Source organism: Coptis chinensis, chromosome 2, assembly GCF_015680905.1.
Source record: "Coptis chinensis isolate HL-2020 chromosome 2, ASM1568090v1, whole genome shotgun sequence".
Classification (NCBI taxonomy): domain Eukaryota; kingdom Viridiplantae; phylum Streptophyta; class Magnoliopsida; order Ranunculales; family Ranunculaceae; genus Coptis; species Coptis chinensis.
Window position 1 is genome coordinate 15959613 of NC_141457.1, and position 21153 is coordinate 15980765.

General features: G+C 36.4%; 1 long non-coding RNA gene and 2 pseudogenes across 1 annotated transcript; all 3 read left to right on the forward strand.

Annotated features, from left to right (window-relative positions):
• The first annotated feature begins 333 nt into the window (after positions 1-333).
• LOC147515104 (uncharacterized) lies at positions 334-3537 on the forward strand (annotated as a pseudogene).
• Positions 3538-11363: 7826 nt separating this feature from the next.
• Positions 11364-11728, forward strand: LOC147515105 (uncharacterized). The gene is made up of 3 exons (XR_015214472.1): positions 11364-11433; positions 11516-11611; positions 11704-11728. It is a non-coding gene; the product is annotated as an uncharacterized LOC147515105 (long non-coding RNA).
• A 2358-nt stretch (positions 11729-14086) lies between these two features.
• Positions 14087-19490, forward strand: LOC147515106 (phosphoinositide phosphatase SAC8-like; annotated as a pseudogene).
• Positions 19491-21153: the final 1663 nt, after the last annotated feature.

The following is a 21153-nucleotide window of genomic DNA, read 5'->3' on the forward strand; positions in this document are numbered from 1 at the left end:
ATTGAATTCCAAGTAGGGGTTCAGAATTTTCTACAGTTTGCACGGGGCCATGCTGGTGAGGGAAATCCTATACGATGTCCATGCAAACTATGCAGGAATATCAAGAAATTGATGGAACTCGACGTTAAAAATCATTTGTATTTCAATGGCATGTGCCAAAGTTATACTACATGGACATGGCATGGGGAAAGAACAACAAGTGCAGCTCCCTCGTATATGGATACAGATGAGCCTTCCCATCATCATTTTGAGTGGGAGCCTGTAGAGGATGCAGCTGAAACAGCAAAATTGGTTCAGCCAGCTTGAGATCGATTATCGCGGGGTAACCCTGAAATGATTAAGAAGTTGCTTGAAGATGCTGAGGAACCTTTGTATAGAGAATGTTCAAAGTATACGAAGTTATCTTCCACTGTTAACTTGTTCAATCTGAAAGCGAAGAGTGGGTGGTCCGACAAAAGCTTCACAAAGATGTTACAAATGATGAGAGACACGCAACCAAGCGAAGAGAATATACTGCCCAAAAATATGTGTGAGGTTAAAAAGACATTGGCAGTGTATGGAATGAAATATGAGAAGATAGATGCGTGTCCCAATGATTGCATACTATATCGGAAGGGGTTTAGTGGCAGAAAGACATGCCCTACATGTGGACTTTCAAGATATAAGTTGAAGGATAATATGATTGAGCAAAGTAATGGTTCGCCTGCAAAAGTTTTGTGGTATTTTCCACCGATCCCTAGATTCAAAAAGATGTTCCAATCAGCAGAGACAGCGAAAAATTTAACATGGCATGCCAATGAGAGAGAAGTTGATGGGCAACTACGTCACCCAGCAGACTCACCCGCATGGAAGCTAGTAGATGATAAGTGGCCAGAGTTTGGAGTAGAACCAAGAAATCTTCACTTAGCACTTTCGGCAGATGAAATCAACCCACATAGCTCTCTTAGTAGTAAATATAGTTGTTGGCTTGTTGTGTTGGTCACTTATAATCTTCCTCCGTGGTTGTGCATGAAAAGGAAGTTTATGATGTTGACAATGTTGATTTCGGGTCCACATCAACTTGGAAATGACATTGACATATACTTAGCACCTTTGATCGAGGACTTGAAAAAATTGTGGAAGAAAGGGGTTAAGATTTATGATGCTTTCCAACGACAAAAATTTACACTAAAGGCTATTCTCTTGTGGACAATTAACGATTTTCCTGCATTTAGTAATTTGTCCGGTGCTTGTGTTAAAGGCTATTATGCTTGTCCGATATGTGGTGAACACACAGATTCTTGCAGATTGAAGCATTGCATGAAGAATGTGTACATGGCTCATAGAAGATATCTTCCGGAAGAGCATCCGTATCGAAAGCAAAAAAAGGCGTTTAATGGTAAATGTGAGTTTCGATCCGCACCAACACCACTCACCGGTGTGCGTATACGGAAGAAGGTTAAAACACTTGTAACTTTTTGGGGCAAAAGTGAGGAGTCAAAAAGGTTAAGAGCAAATATTGTTCATGATGATGTTACACGTTGTTGGAGGAAGAGGTCTATTTTTTTCAGGCTTGTGTATTGGAGACATTTACTTCTCCGACATAACTTGGATGTCATGCATATTGAGAAAAATGTTTGTGATAACATTATTAGGACCTTGCTTAACATTAAGGGGAAAACGAAGGATGGGGTTGCTTCTCGTCGTGATCTTAAGGAGATGGGTTTGAGAAAGGAATTGGCACCAGAAAGAAAAGGATTGAGAACATACCTGCCACCAGCTTGTTACACATTATCCAAAGTGGAGAAATTACGAGTTTGCAAAACCTTGCATGAGCTAAAAGTTCCTGAAGGTTACTCATCTAATTTCAGGCCACTTGTTTCAATGGAAGATTTAAAATTAGGTGGTCTGAAATCCCACGATTGTCATGTGCTGATGCAACAATTGCTTCCGGTGGCAATAAGATCTGTGTTGCCAAAGCATATGAGATATGTAATTATTAGATTCTGCTTCTTCTTCAATGCCATTTGTGCGAAAGTAGTTGATTTGCAGAAATTACGTGAAACTCAGAAAGAATTGGTAATCACATTTGTCTTCTGGAGAAATACTATCCACCATCTTTCTTTGACATTATGGTTCATTTAACCGTACATCTTGTGAGAGAAGTCCAACTTTGTGGTCCAGTTTTCTTTTGATGGATGTACCCATTTGAGAGGTAAGTTTGCCGAATATCATTTATAGTTCAAATTATACCAAGTTAAATATAGGAAATTCCATCAATATTCCTTTTCTTTTTGTTAAGGTATATGAAGGTTTTAAAAGGCTATGTAAGAAATTGTAATCGTCCGTATAAGGTGCATTCTTTGAATGTTATATTACGTAGAAGCGGTTTGAGTTTTGTAGTGAGTTTTATCTGATTTGGGTGCTGTTGGTACTCCACATGTTGAAAGCAACACAGCCAAGGAGATTGTTTCGAAAAGCCTCCATCGGTGGTGATTTGGTAGTTGTCGACCGGAAGTCCTTAGAGGAAGCACATGGTTATGTGTTGCACAATACAAATGTTGTTGAACCTTATATCGAGTAATGACATTTCAAATACATTTGAGGAGTTCAATTTTTTTTTTCTAATTTTTCTGTCATATCTAACCAGAGTTGGTGTTCATAATTTGTAGGGAGCATATGAACTACTTAAGGCAAAACCATCCCCGCCAATCAAAAAGCCAAAATTGGTTACGTGATGCACATATTAGCACTTTTAGTGATTGGTTAAGAAAAAGGGTGAGTTACTAAACAACTTGAATTTTTTATTTACTACTCTAATAAGCGTAACTAATTTTATAAAGAACACAGGTTTCAGATGAAAGGAGCATCCCTGGTAACAATGTCTTGAAAACCTTACGTTGGATAGCTTAAGGTCCTCATAAACATGTATTGAAATATCACAATTATGTGATTAATGGTTGCCATTTCTCCACAAAGGATCGTGATGCGTCACGAGTTAATCAGAATAGTGGAGTGAGTTTAGTTGCCAGTGGAATGCAAATAACAAGTGCAAGAGATAAAAATCCACTTTTTTTAGAAAGTTGCTACTATGGTGTTATTACCGAAATATGATTGCTTGATTACACTAAGTTCAAACTCCCAGTATTCAAGTGTGATTGGGTTGAGAATCGGAATGGCATCAAGGTAGATGACTTGGGTTTTATACTGGTTGATCTTGGTAGAATTGGGTACAAATCTGATTCTTTCGTCTTTGCCTCTCAAGTGAAGCAAGTTTTCTATGTACCAGATCAGATCAATCCTAAATGGTCAGTTGCCCTAGCAACTCCTCAGAGATATTATGATCATGATAATGAGAATGAAGATGATGACTTCATTGATGATGGTATTGGAGACAACATTCGCAACGAAGTATTTCCATATATGGAATCTGTGGATGTGAATGACGATGAACAATCAATGTATGGACGTGAAGATTGTGAAGGGATCTGGATTGCTCACAAGCCTTCAAAGAAAAGAAAAGCCCATAAACGAAACATTTCAGCTCTATTTATTTGATTATTGTATCTTTTATTTTCTTTTTCTTTTCTGTTAGTTCTAATAGTGTAGCTTGAATTTTCAGATTTAGAAGAATCTTGAGATGATCCTAATAAAACTAATAAAGCTTTCGTGCCTTTGTTTATATTCAATTGTCTTGTTTATCTTGTTATTTTCATGTCATTGCTTGGTCATAATTCCAAGCGTGTTTTAATTTTTAATTTTGCACTTCTCTCAGCCTTTGTTGTTTTTTTTTTTGGTAAAGATACTCTCGCCTTTGCTGTTGGAAATGCTTATGGGATGCATTAGTTTCCTATATTTTTGTTTTAGATTGTTGATTCATCATCCATTTTCTTCCTAAATTAGAAAATTGACCGTTAATCTGTCATACACTAAAATTTCTACATAGATTTAACATGTGTTGTGCATTTTTATTTTTGCCATGTAGGTTATCATGGGTACAGAAGAAGATGGCCAATCAAATGACAACCGAAAAAGGAATGATGCAACCGAAAAATCGAAAAAGGGAAACACGAAAAGAGGAACAACAATAATGATTGAGCTTAACAAGAAATGGGATGGAAATAAAATTAGAGTTGTCTATGATGAAAAAGGAAGGCCAAATAATCGGGTAGTACGGAGAAAACTTGCTGGTATGGGGGTGCATTGGCAAGGTCCAAGGTACCATTGAGTGAATTTGAAACTTGGCATGATTTACCAGAACCTTTGAGAGATGATTTATGGGAAGCAATGCAGGTACGTAATCGTATAATTCTATGTATTTTATATTATGAACAATTTGTTTTTTGCTCTTCTTCCTAAAGCTGATGTCTTACATGTTTTTTTATGTCTAGCAAATATTTGATATTGATCCAAATTGTATTGATAAAGTCATATCATCCATTGGGGAAAGATGGAGGACTTTCAAGACCAATTTGACTAGGAAATATATTACTCCTTACTTAAATGACCGCAGCCTACTGGAGAAACCACCAAAAATTTATGATTTTATTCATCAAAATGACTGGGAACAGTTTGTGAAGTCAAGATTGACAGATGAGTTTCAGGTATGTATAGTAATTGTTTAAACTCGGGATGAATGAAATTCAAATTGCATAGTGATAGTTAGTTATGTGTGTTCAGCCCCTACTATACTTAGTTATTGTTGTCTTTTTTAATTCAAAGGAGTATAACAAGCTGCAATCTGAGAGGAGAAAGAAGAATGTGTATAACCACCGACTCAGTAGATCAGGCTATGTTGGTCTCGAAGAAGAGATGGTAATCATTTAGTTTTCTAAATTTTCTGTTATTAATTTGTTTTTTTTTGGTCGGTAAGCGAGGTTTTTACTTTCTCTATATACATGGTTGATGCTGAATTGCTCCATCTCTTCCTTCATATTTTGAATTTTCCGGATCATCTTCTCTGCTGTCCATGGGTACTTGGTTTTCTTTTTCAGCCACGCTATAACATTTGTTGAGTCTGTTTGTACCGCTATCTTACTTACTCCTTGTGTTAATGCCATCCTCATTCCTTGCTCTACGACCTGTAGCTCTATCAAAGCAATATTATGCATGTTTAACTTGCCTTGGCTTGCTGCAAGTACTTCTCCTCTATCATTACGTAATACTGCTGCCCATTCTCCCTCTGTTCCTTGTAGAGTCCCGTCAGTATTCAGATTGTGTATCTCCTTCTTTGCTCTCATCCACTTACAGTACTCATACTTTTTCTGTTTTACTCCAACCTCTATCTCCCACATTTCCATGAAGTTCTCAGGCTTCCGTCCTTTGCTCCATTCTTATGTTAAGAGCCAAGAGTCGTCTCCTTACATCTCCGATCACCGAAGTTTACTAACCGGTCTCAAGGCCAACTTGCTTATTCTGAAAAATCTTGTCATTTTATGCTTTTCCATATCCCGTGATACAAAAGCATTCCATGTAAACCTGTGACTATCTTGTATGCAACCTTTACCTCGTGTAATTTTTTCAGCCCATTGTACCTCTTCTTGCCACATATGGGCCATGGGCCTGCTGAATCCTATCTTCTAAAGCAGTATACTACATAATGTTTGCGCGACTGTACATGTATGAAAGAGATGATCTACAGTTTCAGTTTCCCGCCAACACAACACACAAACATCAGTTGCTACTTTCTTCCACTCTTTTAGTTTCTGCAACGTCTTGAGCCCTCCTTTCAATGCCATCCAGCTGATGAAGGAATTTTCTGTTATTAATTGACTTCACGAGTTTAGGTGGCTATCTGGTTTAGGTGTCTGGTTCATGTAGGATCATGCTATTAATTGATTTACTATCTGGTTATCAAATCAATTCTCAGATGTCCCATTAGGTGGTCAGAGGTCCAAGGTTTATCACCTCACCTCTTGTCCAATACTCTAGGTCCTATTATATGTTACTTGTTTGTAGCAATGAATATACTCTAGTCTAATACAATTTTTGTTTATGTTTAATAGAAAGAAGAGTTCGGTTCCTCAAGAGAACATGATGATCGGAGTGTCAAATGGCTAAGGGCTCGCCAAAAGAAGAATGGTGAATTTGTGAATGATGCTACTATGGAAATTGCAGAAAGAATTGTGAGTTTTCTTGAAGTTTTGTTAATTTCTTTTTTACTTTTATATATAAAATATTGAAATGTATTAACATAATTATGTCATGTAGGCTTAATTGAAACCAAGGAGAAGGAGGGGAATTTAGTAACTAAGGAAAGAATGATATACTTACTCGGCTTTTAGGAACCCCGAGCATAGTGGTAGAGTTAGGGGAGGGAGGTTTGTAACTCCAACAAAGATACTTTAAACTTCCTAGACGTACTTGGAAGAGAAATAGAAAGGAGCTTGAGACCCAACTACATGAAGAAAAAGCAAGAAGGATGGAAGCAGAAGAAAGGGTGAGGTTTCTAGAAAAGGAAAGTGCATTAAGGAAGAAAGAGATGCATAAGTCGCCACCACCTGAGAATGTTGGATCTAATAGTGCTAGAAGTGATAAAAGAGTAAACCAACAGGTATCAACTTAGTTATGCATCTGATTATGACTTGTTTGTGTTACGCATTCAATTTCTTTCTTTTTTCTTTGTGGGACTTAATTAGATCTGTCAAACATACAGGTAGAAGATGGGGATACACTTAGCAAGATGTTGCCCAATCTTGAAATCAGTACACCCAAGGTACTTATCCTTTAAATTGATATGATTCTTATCACGATATATGCATAAGCTCTAACTCATATCCATGTTTCTTATAGGCTATTAAGTGTTCTCTGGCTTTGAGATCTAAAGGCAACATTGTTGCTAAAGGTTTACTTTTCAAGAAGACTGGACCAGAAGAAAAAGTCCACAACATTCCTTTGGGAGAACACAATGTACGAGTACAGATTGACTTAATAATGAAACCCGATCTCCCTCCCAATACCAAGCACCAAGTGGTGACTTGAGCGTTATTAGCGATGCATGGCACAGCTTTGGGGCATGGCCAAAAGAATTTGTCATAGTCGGCGATGTGGTAAAGAATCATAGAAAGATTAATGACGTATTTGGTTGATTTACACTTGTTCATTCATTTGATTCATTATGTTGTTTTCCCCACTCATTTATGTAGGAAGGAGATGGTGATTTTGATGCATTCGAGAAGGCTAGAAACTATAAAAAATCAAGGAAACAGGTCAACATTTTATGTTTTTCACCGATATCTTCTTAACACTTAGCACTTAGTACTTTTAGTGTACATATATTGATTTATTTTTATTAAACATGCAGGTGAAAGATGCTGGTATCCTAAAAATGAAGAAGACTCCGACCAATCATGAATTCAGTACACCCAAGGTACTTATCCTTTAAATTGATATAATTCTTATCACGATATATGCATAAGCTCTAACTCATATCCATGTTTCTTATAGGCTATTAAGTGTTCTCTGGCTTTGAGATCCAAAGGCAACATTGTTGCTAAAGGTTTACTTTTCAAGAAGATCTGACCCGGAAGAAAAAGTCCACAACATTCCTTTAGGAGAACACAATGTACGAAAAGTACAGATTAACTTAATAATGAAACCTGATCTCCCCCTCCCAATACCAGTACCAAGTGGTGACTTGAAGCTATTATTATTATGATGCATGGCACAACTTTGTGGCATGGCCAAAAGAATTTGTCATAGTCGGCGATGTGGTAAAGAATCATAGAAAGATTAATGACGATTTGGTTGATTTACACTTGTTCATTCATTTGATTCATTATGTTGTTTTCCCTACTTATTTATGTAGGAAGGAGATGGTGATTTTGATGCACCCGAGAAGGCTAGCAACGATAAAAATCAAATAAACAAGTCAACATTTTTATCTTCTTAACACTTCAGTACTTTTTAGTGTACATATATTGATATATTGATTTACTATTTTTTTTTTTTAGGGGTGTGAAGTGTAGTTTGGCTTTGACTTTGAAAAGCAACATCGCTGCTAAAGGCTCGATTTTCAAGAATACTCGACCTCAAGAAAATATTAATGATATTCCTTTAGGAGAAGCCAATTTTCGAAAGTACAAATTGACATGAATCAAACCTCGACCTCCCTCTCCCAAAGACGGGTTGGTGACTTGAGATTTGTTAAGGATGCATGACATAGTTTTGTGGTGTGGCCAAAAGAATTTGTGATAATCGGCAATGTGGTAAACTATTAGACAAAAAGTAATGATTATTGGTGTTGACATGCATACACTAATTTTTTTTTTTTTTTTCTCCTTATTCATGTAGGAAGAAAAACATGATTTACTTGGATCGAGAGAAGGCTAGAAAGGATAACAAAGGCAAACAGTCAAAAGTTTACATTATTGTATTTTTATATGCATTTTGTACTTTTAATATATGACTTAGATTTATTACTATACTCATGCAGATAAAAGATTTTGGTGTTGTGGCTAAAAGTAAGAAGGCATTGCCTAACTTTGAAATTAGTACTCCACAGATATTTAGCTTATTTCATATGATCATAATCCCATATATTTACTAATTGTTATTTATAGACTTTTGCATAAAGAAGAATTGGTTTTTCTAGGAACAATCTCATTTCTAGCATTCCCCAGTGCAAAGAGTAAATTTACATAGAGGAAGGTACCAATGAAAGGCAGGGAAATGTTCACACTGCACTCATAGCATTAGATAGGTTAATTTAGTAAATAAGTAAAACTAGTACATTGGTAATCAAACACTATGTGCCGTTAATTATTATTAGAGTTTGGTGAACAATCTAAATTGGTTCTAGGACGACTAGGAGGAAAAGTTATTTCATTTTGTATAAACTCGGGTTGTTGTGCCTCCTGGGTAGTATTGAGTTTTATCTTGCCGCTATTCTGGAAACAATATTGGTGGAGAAACATGACTTTTATGCTTTCATAGCTTGAACGATTAATACTATGTTGATTTAACTAGTATATAGACTGATGTTATTGGCAGAATGTATGTCTATGGACACTCATATTCAAGTAATTACACATAATTTATAAGTGTGAACTGTTGCTTGCTAAAGATGCAAATTGTTATCTATTTGATTGGTCATATTTCGGGGGATACAATTATTTTTTTCTCTAGCAAACAGATTTTCGGTTCATATTGTCCTATAAATAACACAAGTCCCTGTAACATGTTATTGGAGTAAAAATTATTTTATATAACTGTTTAACTGCTTAAAAACATGTTTTCTCCATTAAAAAGATAAGCAAGCAATTGCACACTTGTGATGTGTTTGATTGCTTGCAGGAAGATTGAATTTACCGTAAATCATATTTCCAATGAGTACTAGTTTTTAATAAACTATATTTAACAGTGTCAATTCCCTTTTATAAAATCCATGGCAGTGATGGCACTTAGCCACTAAAAGCAATTAAAGGTGGTCCAAGCGGTTGTGGCCTATTTCCCCTATTTTAGTATAGAACACTCACTCCCTCGGCAGTAATATTGAACTTATACAAGAATGAAAGTAAAATGTCTTAAATGTCTAAATGCACTAACTGAACTATCTATATAGCAATTTTTAAGATGACAACACATAGCCGCCCTACTATGTATCGGCCTAACTAAGTTGAAGAAGCAATTGCAACTATGCTTCAAATGAGCTTCCTTCTCAAGTTCTCAGAGCATTCTTGTATTCAAAGACTTGCTTCCAATGGATGCAACTTACTTATGCTCCATATTCTATATTGATTTGAGTAACACGCTTTTCTAAAGTTTGGCTACAAAGAAATTAGTAATGTTCTCAATCTTGGTGTAGCAAAGATGGTTTCAATTGAAGATGCAAATTGTTATCTATTTGATTGGGTAGCACTTGCATTAAGCCAGCAATATATCCAATGGCTTAAAAATGATAGCATGTTGTTATTTAGGTCTTGCTCTAAGTGCAATATTCCAGTTTTCCACAAATCTCCTGTTGGACTCCCATCTTTGCTTATAAGTTGAATGATACTTGACAAGTTTCCAACCACTTTTAACATTTTCATTTGTGTCAATTGTATTAGTGTTTTGCATTGTAAACTTCTTTTTTTGAAGATCTTAACTTAACTTAAGTTTCATCCTCATAACCTAATGGTTTCGCAGATGCAACTAGTTTTGGCAGGACTTTAGATTATTTAAACTTCAATCGATTTGAAAGTATGAGTTGATTTTTTTCTTTCTAGATTTAGCGATGATGTTTATAATAATAAGTTGTGAAGTTCTATCCATGTGAATTAGCTTATTCAAGTTAAATTTGTGCCCTTGTCCTTTTATTCTCTTCAATTTCTTTGGGTTTTCAATTTCAATTTCTTTTGTATAGTTTAGTCCTTTTTATTTTTATTTTCTAGTAGCGTCAGTGATATAAGTCCATATCTATGTTATGCCCGTCAATATTTTGATTATTTCACATAGGAAAAGGAGGAAACACTTGATGAGATGGAACGTAGTATCAGAGAATATGGCGATATGCTTGACAACATGATGGAATCGTTTGATAATATTGCCATCCCTATAGAAAGGGAGCTTTTCGGGGGAAGAGATTGAGCTAGGCCATTTTTCCATTGAAAAATTTGATTTGTTGGATATTTGCAACATGGATTGGCTAAGTGTCAGCTGCATGACTACATACATGAAGTGAGCTAAAGTTGCATGCTGCTTTAAACATTTGTATTTGATTAGTAGATGCAATTATTGTAACATTTTTTATTTTTAATTTTTTTAGATATCTTTATGGGAGTTTCATGAGTTCTCAAGAAAGATACACATTTGCTAATCCTTCTAACTTCACAAACTATGGGAATGATGATGGGGAGAAAGTTCAGCATTTGCAACACAGATTAGGTTATGTAAGGCAGAATCAAATTCTATTGATTCCTTACAATTTGGGGTAAGTGTTTTGTTTGTCTCTTAATCATATTTATTACTTAAATGACTATACCCTATACATTATGGATTAATTATTATATATTTATTTCATTGTAGGAGGCATTGGGTATTGATTGTTATTGATATATCATCACAACAAGTTTACTGGTTGGATTCTTCTGGAAATCCGACTCCAATATTCAATAAAAAGTTCTTGTTGACAAGTAAGTTATGTGTTTCATGTATTTTCTTGTATGATTATAATCTTTTTCCTTTAAAATACCAACCCTTTAAGTTCTCGACTTTATTAGAAACATATTCAAACTCGTATTGTCTTACATGATGCTTCTCGCTAGCATCCTCCTTTAGTATATGTTGTGTTAATGCGTGTGCCCCTCACCGAAGTGAATGCAATGTGAGCTTGGATCTCAAAATGTTTGCAACAAGGTCTTATATGAATATGTGTATACCCAATTTAATTTCTTTTTCTGTAGTGCTATTAGAGCTTTCACTTATGCTGGAGGGAAAAGAATGATGGCAGGACCAAATTGGCAAGTGGTCAAGGTAAACAAAGCCAAATTCATATATTTTTATTACTTTTTCCTTCCAAGTAAGTATGACTAATCTTATTATTTGTCTTGTGTAGTGCCCAAAACAACCAGGAGGTGTAGAATGTGCCTACTACGTTATGATGTTTATGAGACACTTTCTTAGGGATCCTTCTCAATCTTTAACAAATAAGGTAAACACATATATACTTCTTTGTCATATAATTAAATTAGAATATTAATGCCTTATAATATATTAGTTAATTTTTTTCCTTCTCTAATTTAGATCCAAGAGTTGGGGAAGATAGCAAAGATATACCAAAGATGAAATAAGAGACCTTCGTTCGGTTCTACTTGACTTTATTCAACAATTCTCATTGAGTATAACTTGAAGTGGTTAAAGGCATTTGGGAGCGAGACTTTTGGTGCATGGTGAGTATTTTCTTACATTGTTTTTCTTTTTTAGAAATTATTTGCTAAATAGTATGCCTTTGTTTTGCTGACAATCAAACCTATCATGGAAAAATGATAAAGTCAAACTCTTTAAGGTGTTCATTTTGGCTTTGTAGGTTTTGGATCATCACTTTCAGTTAGAAGATTCTGGAGATAGCTAGCTTTCAAGAATTTGGAGATTCTATTAGTTTTCTTAGGTTAAATGTTATTGAAATCACCTTTTGGCTAGTGATTACTTTTATTACTTGACGTAGTTATTACTTTTATTCAGATTCTATATAAGACTTTTTTTCTTAGTAAATAAATTCTTGTAAGGAATTTATGTATGCCATATTGCTTGTATTAATTGTTTTGATGATCAATGTGATGCTGGTAAGGGAAATCCTATACTATGTCCATGCAAACTATGCGGGAATGTCAAGAAATTGTTGGAAGTTATACTACATGGACATGGCATGTTGATACAGGTCGGTTTCTTCTCTCTTTTGTTTCCTTGGAGGAAGACTGCAAAAAGCACAAGAAAGCTATGCAGCGAAGGAAGACTCAAAAGCGCTTTGTCGCACCCCATATGGCTTCTACTCCCTTCAACTTCATGGAGCCCTTACATTTAACTATACTACCAAATAGGCGGAGGTCTCCGACCTCTTAGGTATGTTGTTGTAGTCTTAGCATCCTCCTAATCTAATAATTTACTCTTTGCTTCACAAAGACTGGTATTAGAAGCAGTATACTAATGCATCACTTTTCAAGTGTTGCCTATACTGCATGGTTCAAGTTGATACTGGAGCCTGGAAGTCTGTCAATTGAACCTCTGATCTCGCCTTGCATGAGATGTGGCCTGTATATTGATAGCATTTGAAGTGCGTGTGCTGGGTCCATGAGAATTTTTGGCTTAGGTACATTAGGTATTTCTGTTCTCAGATTACCTATTGTTGGAAAATGATGGTTTAAGAAAGAAGAGTCATTGAGTCAAAGACTTCTTATATTTTCAATAATCTTCCAGGCCACGTACACCATTGCAACGTGGGAGGTACCTACTTTTTTGTGCGCTTGGAAGCTTCCAGACCAGCTCATTAGTTGATCCTATTATCATCATCTGAGTATGAAAGTTCTCTTCAATTAGCATTTTTTTCATTACACATTTATGCTGGGGCAGTGAAGGTGAAGTGATGTTTAAAGGGTAAGAGAGACGATGACAGATAGGAAACCTAACTGACCAAGCTTTACGGTTAGGCAACACGTAAAGCGCTTCATGTACAATACATTGAGCGTTTATGGTAGAATGATTCTTCCGCTTAAAAAGAGAAGTATCGAAGTTCTCTTTGAAGTTGTTCACAACCATTTCTGGGTTGAGGGATTCTTCGCTCCAAAGACAAAATATAGTTTTGTAGCATTCCCGAACTAACCATCTACAGCTAACGGACTTCGGATTAAATGAGAAATCACTTGTACGAGTAACGATATCGAAAACCTCATCTTCTTTTCTCATCCCACCACACATACATTGTGAACTCCGACTTAGATATATGCATTTTATAGCATTCTCAAGGAGTTCCTCAAGCCCGAAAGCATTTTAAGAGGGACAGACTTCAAGATTCTTGTCCGTATTAAGAAAGTCACCGCAAGAAGTAAAAGAAAGAGAGAGTAAAAGACAAGTTGTGGTGTGCATAGAACTAACGATACTCGCCGAGAGGCTGATGGTATCAGGTAGGGTTTTGTAGACTTAAGTTTCTTTGTTCAAACTTCTAATTTCAATTTATTCAATAAATATGCTTCAAAAGGACAGGTCTACTTATACATAAAAATTTTCAGGTGTGGCCTATACTGCATGGTTCAAGCTCACACTAGAACCTCAAAGCTCCTTTGATTTAACCTCTGATCTTAGTCTTACATGAGGTGTGCACCTGCACACAATACTTAGAGCATTCTGAAGTTGATAACAATGAGCATCTCTTCATTCAGGTAACCAATACTTAACTGCAATGAAGTGCACTGGTAGACCAGGACCATCATACAATAAGTTACACAACATTTAGTATTTCGCATTTGTCGAGAATATCCGAAGTTGGAAATGATCAAGGTTTAGGCAATAGAAGTTGAAGGCCTTTTTTCTTTCTTCAATGACCTTCCCAAATCGGCATGCACCCTTGCAAAACCGAGTCATGCTAGTTTGATTTCACTCTGGCGGCAAAGCTTCCCGACCAGCTCATTAGTCGATGCTGGTACCCTCGTCACTGAGATTCGCAATAGTTCATTTGATCACTTCAAACTGTATTTTATTTGTTAGACAGAGAAGTGAATAAGCCACATAATCTGCATTATTTGCAATTGAATTGTATTTTATTTGGTAGACATAGAATTGTATCTTGCTGCCTCTATATATACTGTATTCTAATCACATGATGTTTGATTTTCCCAGGTCCGTGTTCGTATCAGGAAGCAATGCAAGTCCTTGTCAGAGGACCAGTACAAGAAGGTCCTAGAGAAAAACTACATGGATGAGCTGTGCTTTCCAGTGGACTAATAAAGTTTTTATAATTTATGGTGTGGTTGGAACAATTAGACTACTGGCTAGTAAGTTTGGATGGATTCCTTATATTAGTTAATTTTTTATCTTGTAGTCCACTGGAAAAATTGCAATAGTATAATAGGAGACTACTAGGCTAGTGTGATATTATAGTTCTTATCATCTTACATTAATGCAATCTCTCTGCCATATTGTTACTTTAGATTCTTTATTAAGCTATTATACTAGTAAGATGGATGGGGTGATATGTGCCTGGTCATATTGGTGAAGTCAGTTGAAAAAAGAACTTTTTAACCGTATTTTTGGTACAGGAACATATTTACTTGTAATAACTTCTCGCAAGGAGGTTGGCACTTATCTTGGTTTCCCCGTTTTCCGAGTAATGTCTATGAAGTTTATGGCCTGCAATGGGATTTTGAGGCTTTCATCTTGTCAAGAAGTAAGAACTTTTGTATTTGTGGAAAAAGGCCTCCTTACTTCCACTTCATACTTCATGGTTTAATTCCCTTTCAGAAGAGGGGGAGACAAAAGTCTAGGTTTATATCCTCAGATTCGTGGTGCACTTAAATTCAATCGCTCCTCGTAGTTTGATTGGACAATTATTTGAATAAGAAGCGAAGCCCGCTTTTGCTTTTGAAAAAGAGATGATGCTTACTTTATGAGCCCTGTTAAGGACAAAGGAATCAACACCGGGGTTGTATTATTCGTATGAAACAGACCTTACATTAAAGTGAGTCTTTTAAGCAGTATTTTAAAGTAGAGTGCAACTAGTATGAGAATATTATCACTTATTAGGTTCAGATTCTCGTGGTCAGATATTGTGTCAAACCGCAAATTGGATGGTGTGCGGCTTCTGATGTCTACCAGCTTGCAGCGAACAGGGAAGTTAGCATGCTTGAATACGTAAAATGACTGATGAAGGGTCAGATTGAGATGGTCGTAGGTCCTGTTCATAGACGCTGGTACAACTTGTCCTGTTCGGCTTTTAAGGCCTTTTCATTTTTGTTAGTTTTTTTGTTCGTGTTATTCCACAAAGTGGCCCTAGTTGGAGAAAGTGGTATTGGACTATTGGTAGCTTGGCAGCCAACGCTCAGAATGACATGGTTTTATAATGTGGCTGCTATGCAAAATGTGTACAGACTACAGATGTCCAATTTCGAACAGCTAAGGCAAAAAAACCAAAAGTGAAGTAATGACATCAGTCATTGACTCATTGGCGGTTTCCGCAATTGTATGTGTCACGACTGTCATCTAACTATTAAATGAAAAAACAATTTGGAACACTTGGTATTTGGTATTAGTTGAAAACTTGAAATGCATTGAGGAAAAGGAAACCTACAAAATCATTCATCTTAATTGTTCGTCACCGGGGCAGAAACAGAGATGCATAGAGACTGCAATCTAGACTGCTAGATTAGGTCCATTTGACGCCAGATTAAAAAGACTGGCAACAGTCCCATTTTTTGCTTCCAACCGAGAGTGGCCAACTTGCCCTGCTGCTGATTAAAATGACTCCTAACACCTTCATGATGCTCCCTAATTCGATGCAACTGAATGACGACTTCATTCATCGTCAAGCGTTCTATAGGTGAATGAGTGGAACATGCGACTCCAAGAACTAATGCTAAGGCAAGGAAACCACTTTGGAAACAGGTCTGTTGGTATAGTCTATTGCAACAGTCTCCTAGTCGGTCACAATTTCTTTCATTCAACCCGACAATCCGTGCTCACTTATGACACATGATAAATTCACCATTTATTGATTTGCTTGAGGAGCTAACGTTTGGTATGCATACCAGGCTGATCCTCGATTTGTTTGGAATAGGAATTTGTTGGAAGAGCTAATTGAGTGTAAGGTTATACATATTTTTAGTATAAAGTTATAAATTATTCTCATATGGGTGAGCTAAGAATGCAATTATTCTTATATAGGACTAAAAAAGTACTTTTCTTTTTTTTTTGCAAACTTGATGCATTCATCATTCCTCCAAGAAAGGAAGTATCCTAAAGAGTATTACCGGGTTATGATTCCAAGCATTTTGTTTTCCAATTTTGTACTTCTCAGAGTTGCTATAAATGTTGGTCTTTAAGATTGCAAATCAAAACCCGGTGGAGCTATCGCCACACGAGAAAGAGTTGTTTCACTTAACCGAGTCTTAGGTTTTCGACCGTCTGATAAATCTTAAAGACACTCCTGCTAAAATTACTTTAATCTCGAGGAGGTGCACAAGGCGTTTAGGTACAAGGAGTGAAACCTGTTGATATACATTAAAGTCTTATGGCTATATAGAAGCACTCATAAACTTAGTTAATCTTGACATGGTAAGCGGAATTTTAGGAACAAGAATGTGGTGACGAGGAGCTAACCTTGAAGGGGACACTGCTAACTTTATTGAGACAAAGCAATTGTTGGAGATTGAAGGTTTTAGGTACTCATTTTTGCAGGTACTTTTTTTGTACCTCTTGCAAACTCTACTGTTATTTGCACACAGTGTAAAATCTTGCAATCTTTATATTTTAATGAAGAAAAAGCTTTATGTTAGCTCCCTAGGTTAGGGAAATACGTTTCCTAACTATTTGCGATATGAGATCTTTTGGGAAATCGGAGGGGGTTTCCTAGGAAACCGCTAGTTGATTGGGAAATGGTTCCCGATAACTACATGTATACTGTATCTAACAGTTCCACCTTAAGCATTGGTGACTTCAGAATTTTTTTGGGATAAAGCTGTCCATACCTCACACATGAGAAATTGCTCCAAACTTTCTTTACATATCTTGGGTCATTTGCAAATGTAAGATATACTAGATTTCCATTGTGTTTTTTCCTGGATAGATAAGTTCCTCTCTTCATAACGGATGCTGAAAATCTGTGTTTCAGGTTCAAGGATCAATTCCACTTCTTTGGGAGCAAATCGTGGATTTGAGCTACAAGCCACGGATCAAAATCGTCAATCATGAAGAAACAGTATGTGACTAATTTTTTTTTTGTTATATGAATGTTGTAGTATTTCCAACACAGTGCTTCTATAATGATATGCAGTAATCTTTTCTTTCTAGCCTAAAATCGTTCAACGCCATTTTAATGATCTCATTCAAAGATACGGAGAGGCCATGGTCATTGATTTGACCGACAAAGTAAGGTTTTGTGTTCATGTATTTTCTTTTTTATTGTGTCATTTACCTCTTCTTTCAAACTTTATCAATTTAAATGATTAAAGGTGAAGTTTTATCACCTTCAAAGAACATCATAATTGAACCGGATACAATGTCTAACAATTGATTATTTTGCCCCGCTACTATTGTCCCTTTTCCTCAAATACCCACTCATGCAGACTTTTATTTTACCTTTCCAATGGTTTTTTAGTTGATTGGTTTGGATAAGAGAGGGAACACTAAAATATAAATTATGGGGAATGATTTGGTAGAGGATACAATTCGAAAGAGTTGAATGGGTAGAAGTGATATTCCTTTTAAGGTGACCACCGTTGAATGGTGGTATTGGGATCATTTGGGGATAGTTAGATGGTGAAGGCTTTGAACATTATTCATAGTCGTGTCGGATATTGGTGGTTCTCATTGGAAATTTAGAATTGTTCACTTTGGATGTGAAATGGTTCCTTTGAAGGATGAGGGGCTGGTGAGACGTTTTCATATCAGCCAGCAACAATTTGGTTTGAAATTTTGTACAAAGTGTTTTGAGCTCTTGAAAGTTCGAAAGCTTCCTACATGAGTTGTGCTACATTGATTACGATTAATTCCGACTTTTGACATGTTACGATAAGTGTTCGAATTTCAAGTTCAATCCTAATTGAAAATCATTGTATGCAATCATTATTAACTTATTGTATCCAAAGATATAGCCCTCGTAGGTGCTTTTAAAAGGTCATCTCATCCTCAGTAGTCATCAAGTGATTGGTTTATTTCCATTATTTTCCTCGGTTTTTAACTTATAGTAATTGTTATGTATTGTTTTAGCATGGTGATGAAGGTCAACTAAGCATGGCATTTGGCGATGAAATGCAAAAGGTTCCCAGATTAGGTGATTTTCTTGTTTACAAAGAGAGAGAAGGAAAATAAAATGAAACCGACAAAATGGTTACAAAGCGTTTTTCTTCAATCGCTTTCGATCTTCACTATGTTATCGGGTTTTGGCGATGATTCTTTTATGTTTGTTTGCCGGTTGAGGGTGAATCGTGGAAATCGATTGGAGTGGAACATATTATGGAAGTCGATTTCGGCGATATGGGTATCTTTGCAACCCACTTCCGGACTCCAAAGACGTCCCGGCGAGCATATGGGACTTATCCAGTGTATGGCAACCACCAAGAACAAGTAAGTTGAATGTCTGATAAGCTCTCATCTTTTTCTCCTAATACGATCAGGCTCTTATATAAAGTGTTGACAGTTAAATCATCATGAATTGCAATTAGTGAACTATATTGTTGACTTTGAACTATGACTTAAAGTCAAGCTGAGAGTCAATGGTGCCTCATCGTCTACGTGAAGACAAATGTTATTTCTGTAATTCCTATCTCTATTATATTATTTTAAATGCACAAAAGCGTCTATTTATTAACAACATTTTTCGCTCTTAGGTCGATTGGTTTAAGAAAGATGAAGATTCTGTAAGTAACGGACACGGTTGCCAAAGTTTCTGGTAAGGTCACTGTTGCAACATTTTTATACTTGTTCAACCCTTCATTTTTCTGCCCTTCTTCTTTTGTTTATATTCTATCTTATTGTGTAGTTCTATTGCTTAGTAGTAACTTATAAGCAATGTGAGGACTCTATATCTATCCTACCAGAGCTTCATTGGGGTGAGATAGCTTCCAGTGACACACATAGTAATGATTCTTGAGCAATCAAATAATTCTGTTCAGGCAGGGGCCTCCACTAAAGATACACCTCAAGTTGAGTCCTCGGTTGCCAAGCGTGGAGATATTCTTATTGACATCAATGACCGATTCCCTCGGGATTTCCTGTCAGATATATTTTCAAAGGAAAGATTGACTGAAGACTCCTCTAGCATAAGTCTGTTGTATAATGATGGAACTGGATTGAGCATAAACATTGGTCATTCTTTTAGAAGTTAGTACAGGACGAGTTTGTTAGAAATGATGTTTCTCTTATGGATCAGGACCATCTTGGATATTCGTCTCCACTTACAAAAGTTGATGAAGAGAGTCTTGGAGCCTATTGACCAGCCTCTTTTTGTGTGTGTAGATGAGATGAATGATGTAGATAGATGATGGTCGTTGAACAAAATAGAAGCGTATCAAAACCTAATTATCCCTCAATAAGTAAAGGATGAGTAAGGTATCGTTCCACTTTTAAGTGTATGTTATGTGAAGGACAGGACTGGAAAGGGGGTTTAAGGGATTAAAAACTATGATTATAGAGATTTAGATTCTAATACTAAACTAAACTAAATTAACTAAACTATTGGGAATTTATAAGAGAGGGAATTCAAGAGATTAGAATCCACCAATACTTTTAATCTATGACCTTCTGCTTCATGGTGGTTCTTACAAGTATACTACAATTAGGCAATCGAGCAAGTGCCGATGCCCTCTTGGATAAAACATCGTTAACAATTAACTCTACTTAAGGTTGTTCCTATGTTTATGCTATTAATATCTTCTTTCCTTTTATGTAAGCTCGGGCAGCCATTCAATGTATTACCAAGAGCAACATCAAGGAGTACTTCCTAATAGGGCGGCCATTCAATGAATCACCACTTAAGGCAAACACAAAGAATACTTCCCCTAGGCAGCCACTCCCTGAGCTACCCCTTCTAAGGCAACACAAAGAATACTTCCCTAACTCTAAAGAACTATACTACTAGAAGAAAAGTAAAGAATACTAGCATGATATTAATATTGCAAAACATAAACCCTATTCTATACTTCCATCCCCTGGTGTGTGCAATGGAACTAATAACTAAAAACATAAAGAACTAACCTGATTGAAGAACACCATGAACTAGAAGAATCATTAAATCTTAAGCACTGGCTTCATCTCCTCCCTTGAAGGAGAAGATTAGCCTTCCATAAAGAAGGAAGAACACGAAGAACGAGAAGAAGAAGAGTCGAAGAACATAAGACTAAAAAGACTAATTTATTAAGACTTCGACTAGTTAAAAACCGATCTTTTATTATTAATCTCTCTCTCCTCCAAGTTAAAGGAGACAAGAATATAAGTGAATTGGCCCCTACACATGAGGCACTTAGGTCCTCTATTTATAGGGGTTACAATGAGCTCCAGAAGCATTACAAACCGTCATTTGTTTCCTAATACAAATAGACTTCTTCCAGAGTCCAACTTCATCTCCAAAACTTAGAAGGAATTGGCTACAGTGTCGATTCATGCGTCTGAACGCACTATTCATGCGTCCCAGACTTAATCAATGCGTCTGGACGCTCGATCTATGCGTCCCAAATGCATGGGTCGCGTCTGGACGCACGATAGTCGCGTCTCAAACGCGAGACTCTATTTTTCCACCTTTGGTCTATTTTTCTTTCCTCTTTTGCGGGTTTTGGTCCAAGCAACGAATCCTTTGGCCTTGGGCTTCCAAATAGGCTTTAAAATAGGTCCAAGTCGCATCTTTAATAGCTTCAATTCCTTGGCCTTCTCCATGATTGTCCACGGGCTTCCCATGTGATCCTTAATGCTCCGAATTGCTCCATTTTATCTCTTTTTCTCTAATATTCTACAAAACTCTCTTTTTCACCTGTAGAATCTTAAAACATAACTTAC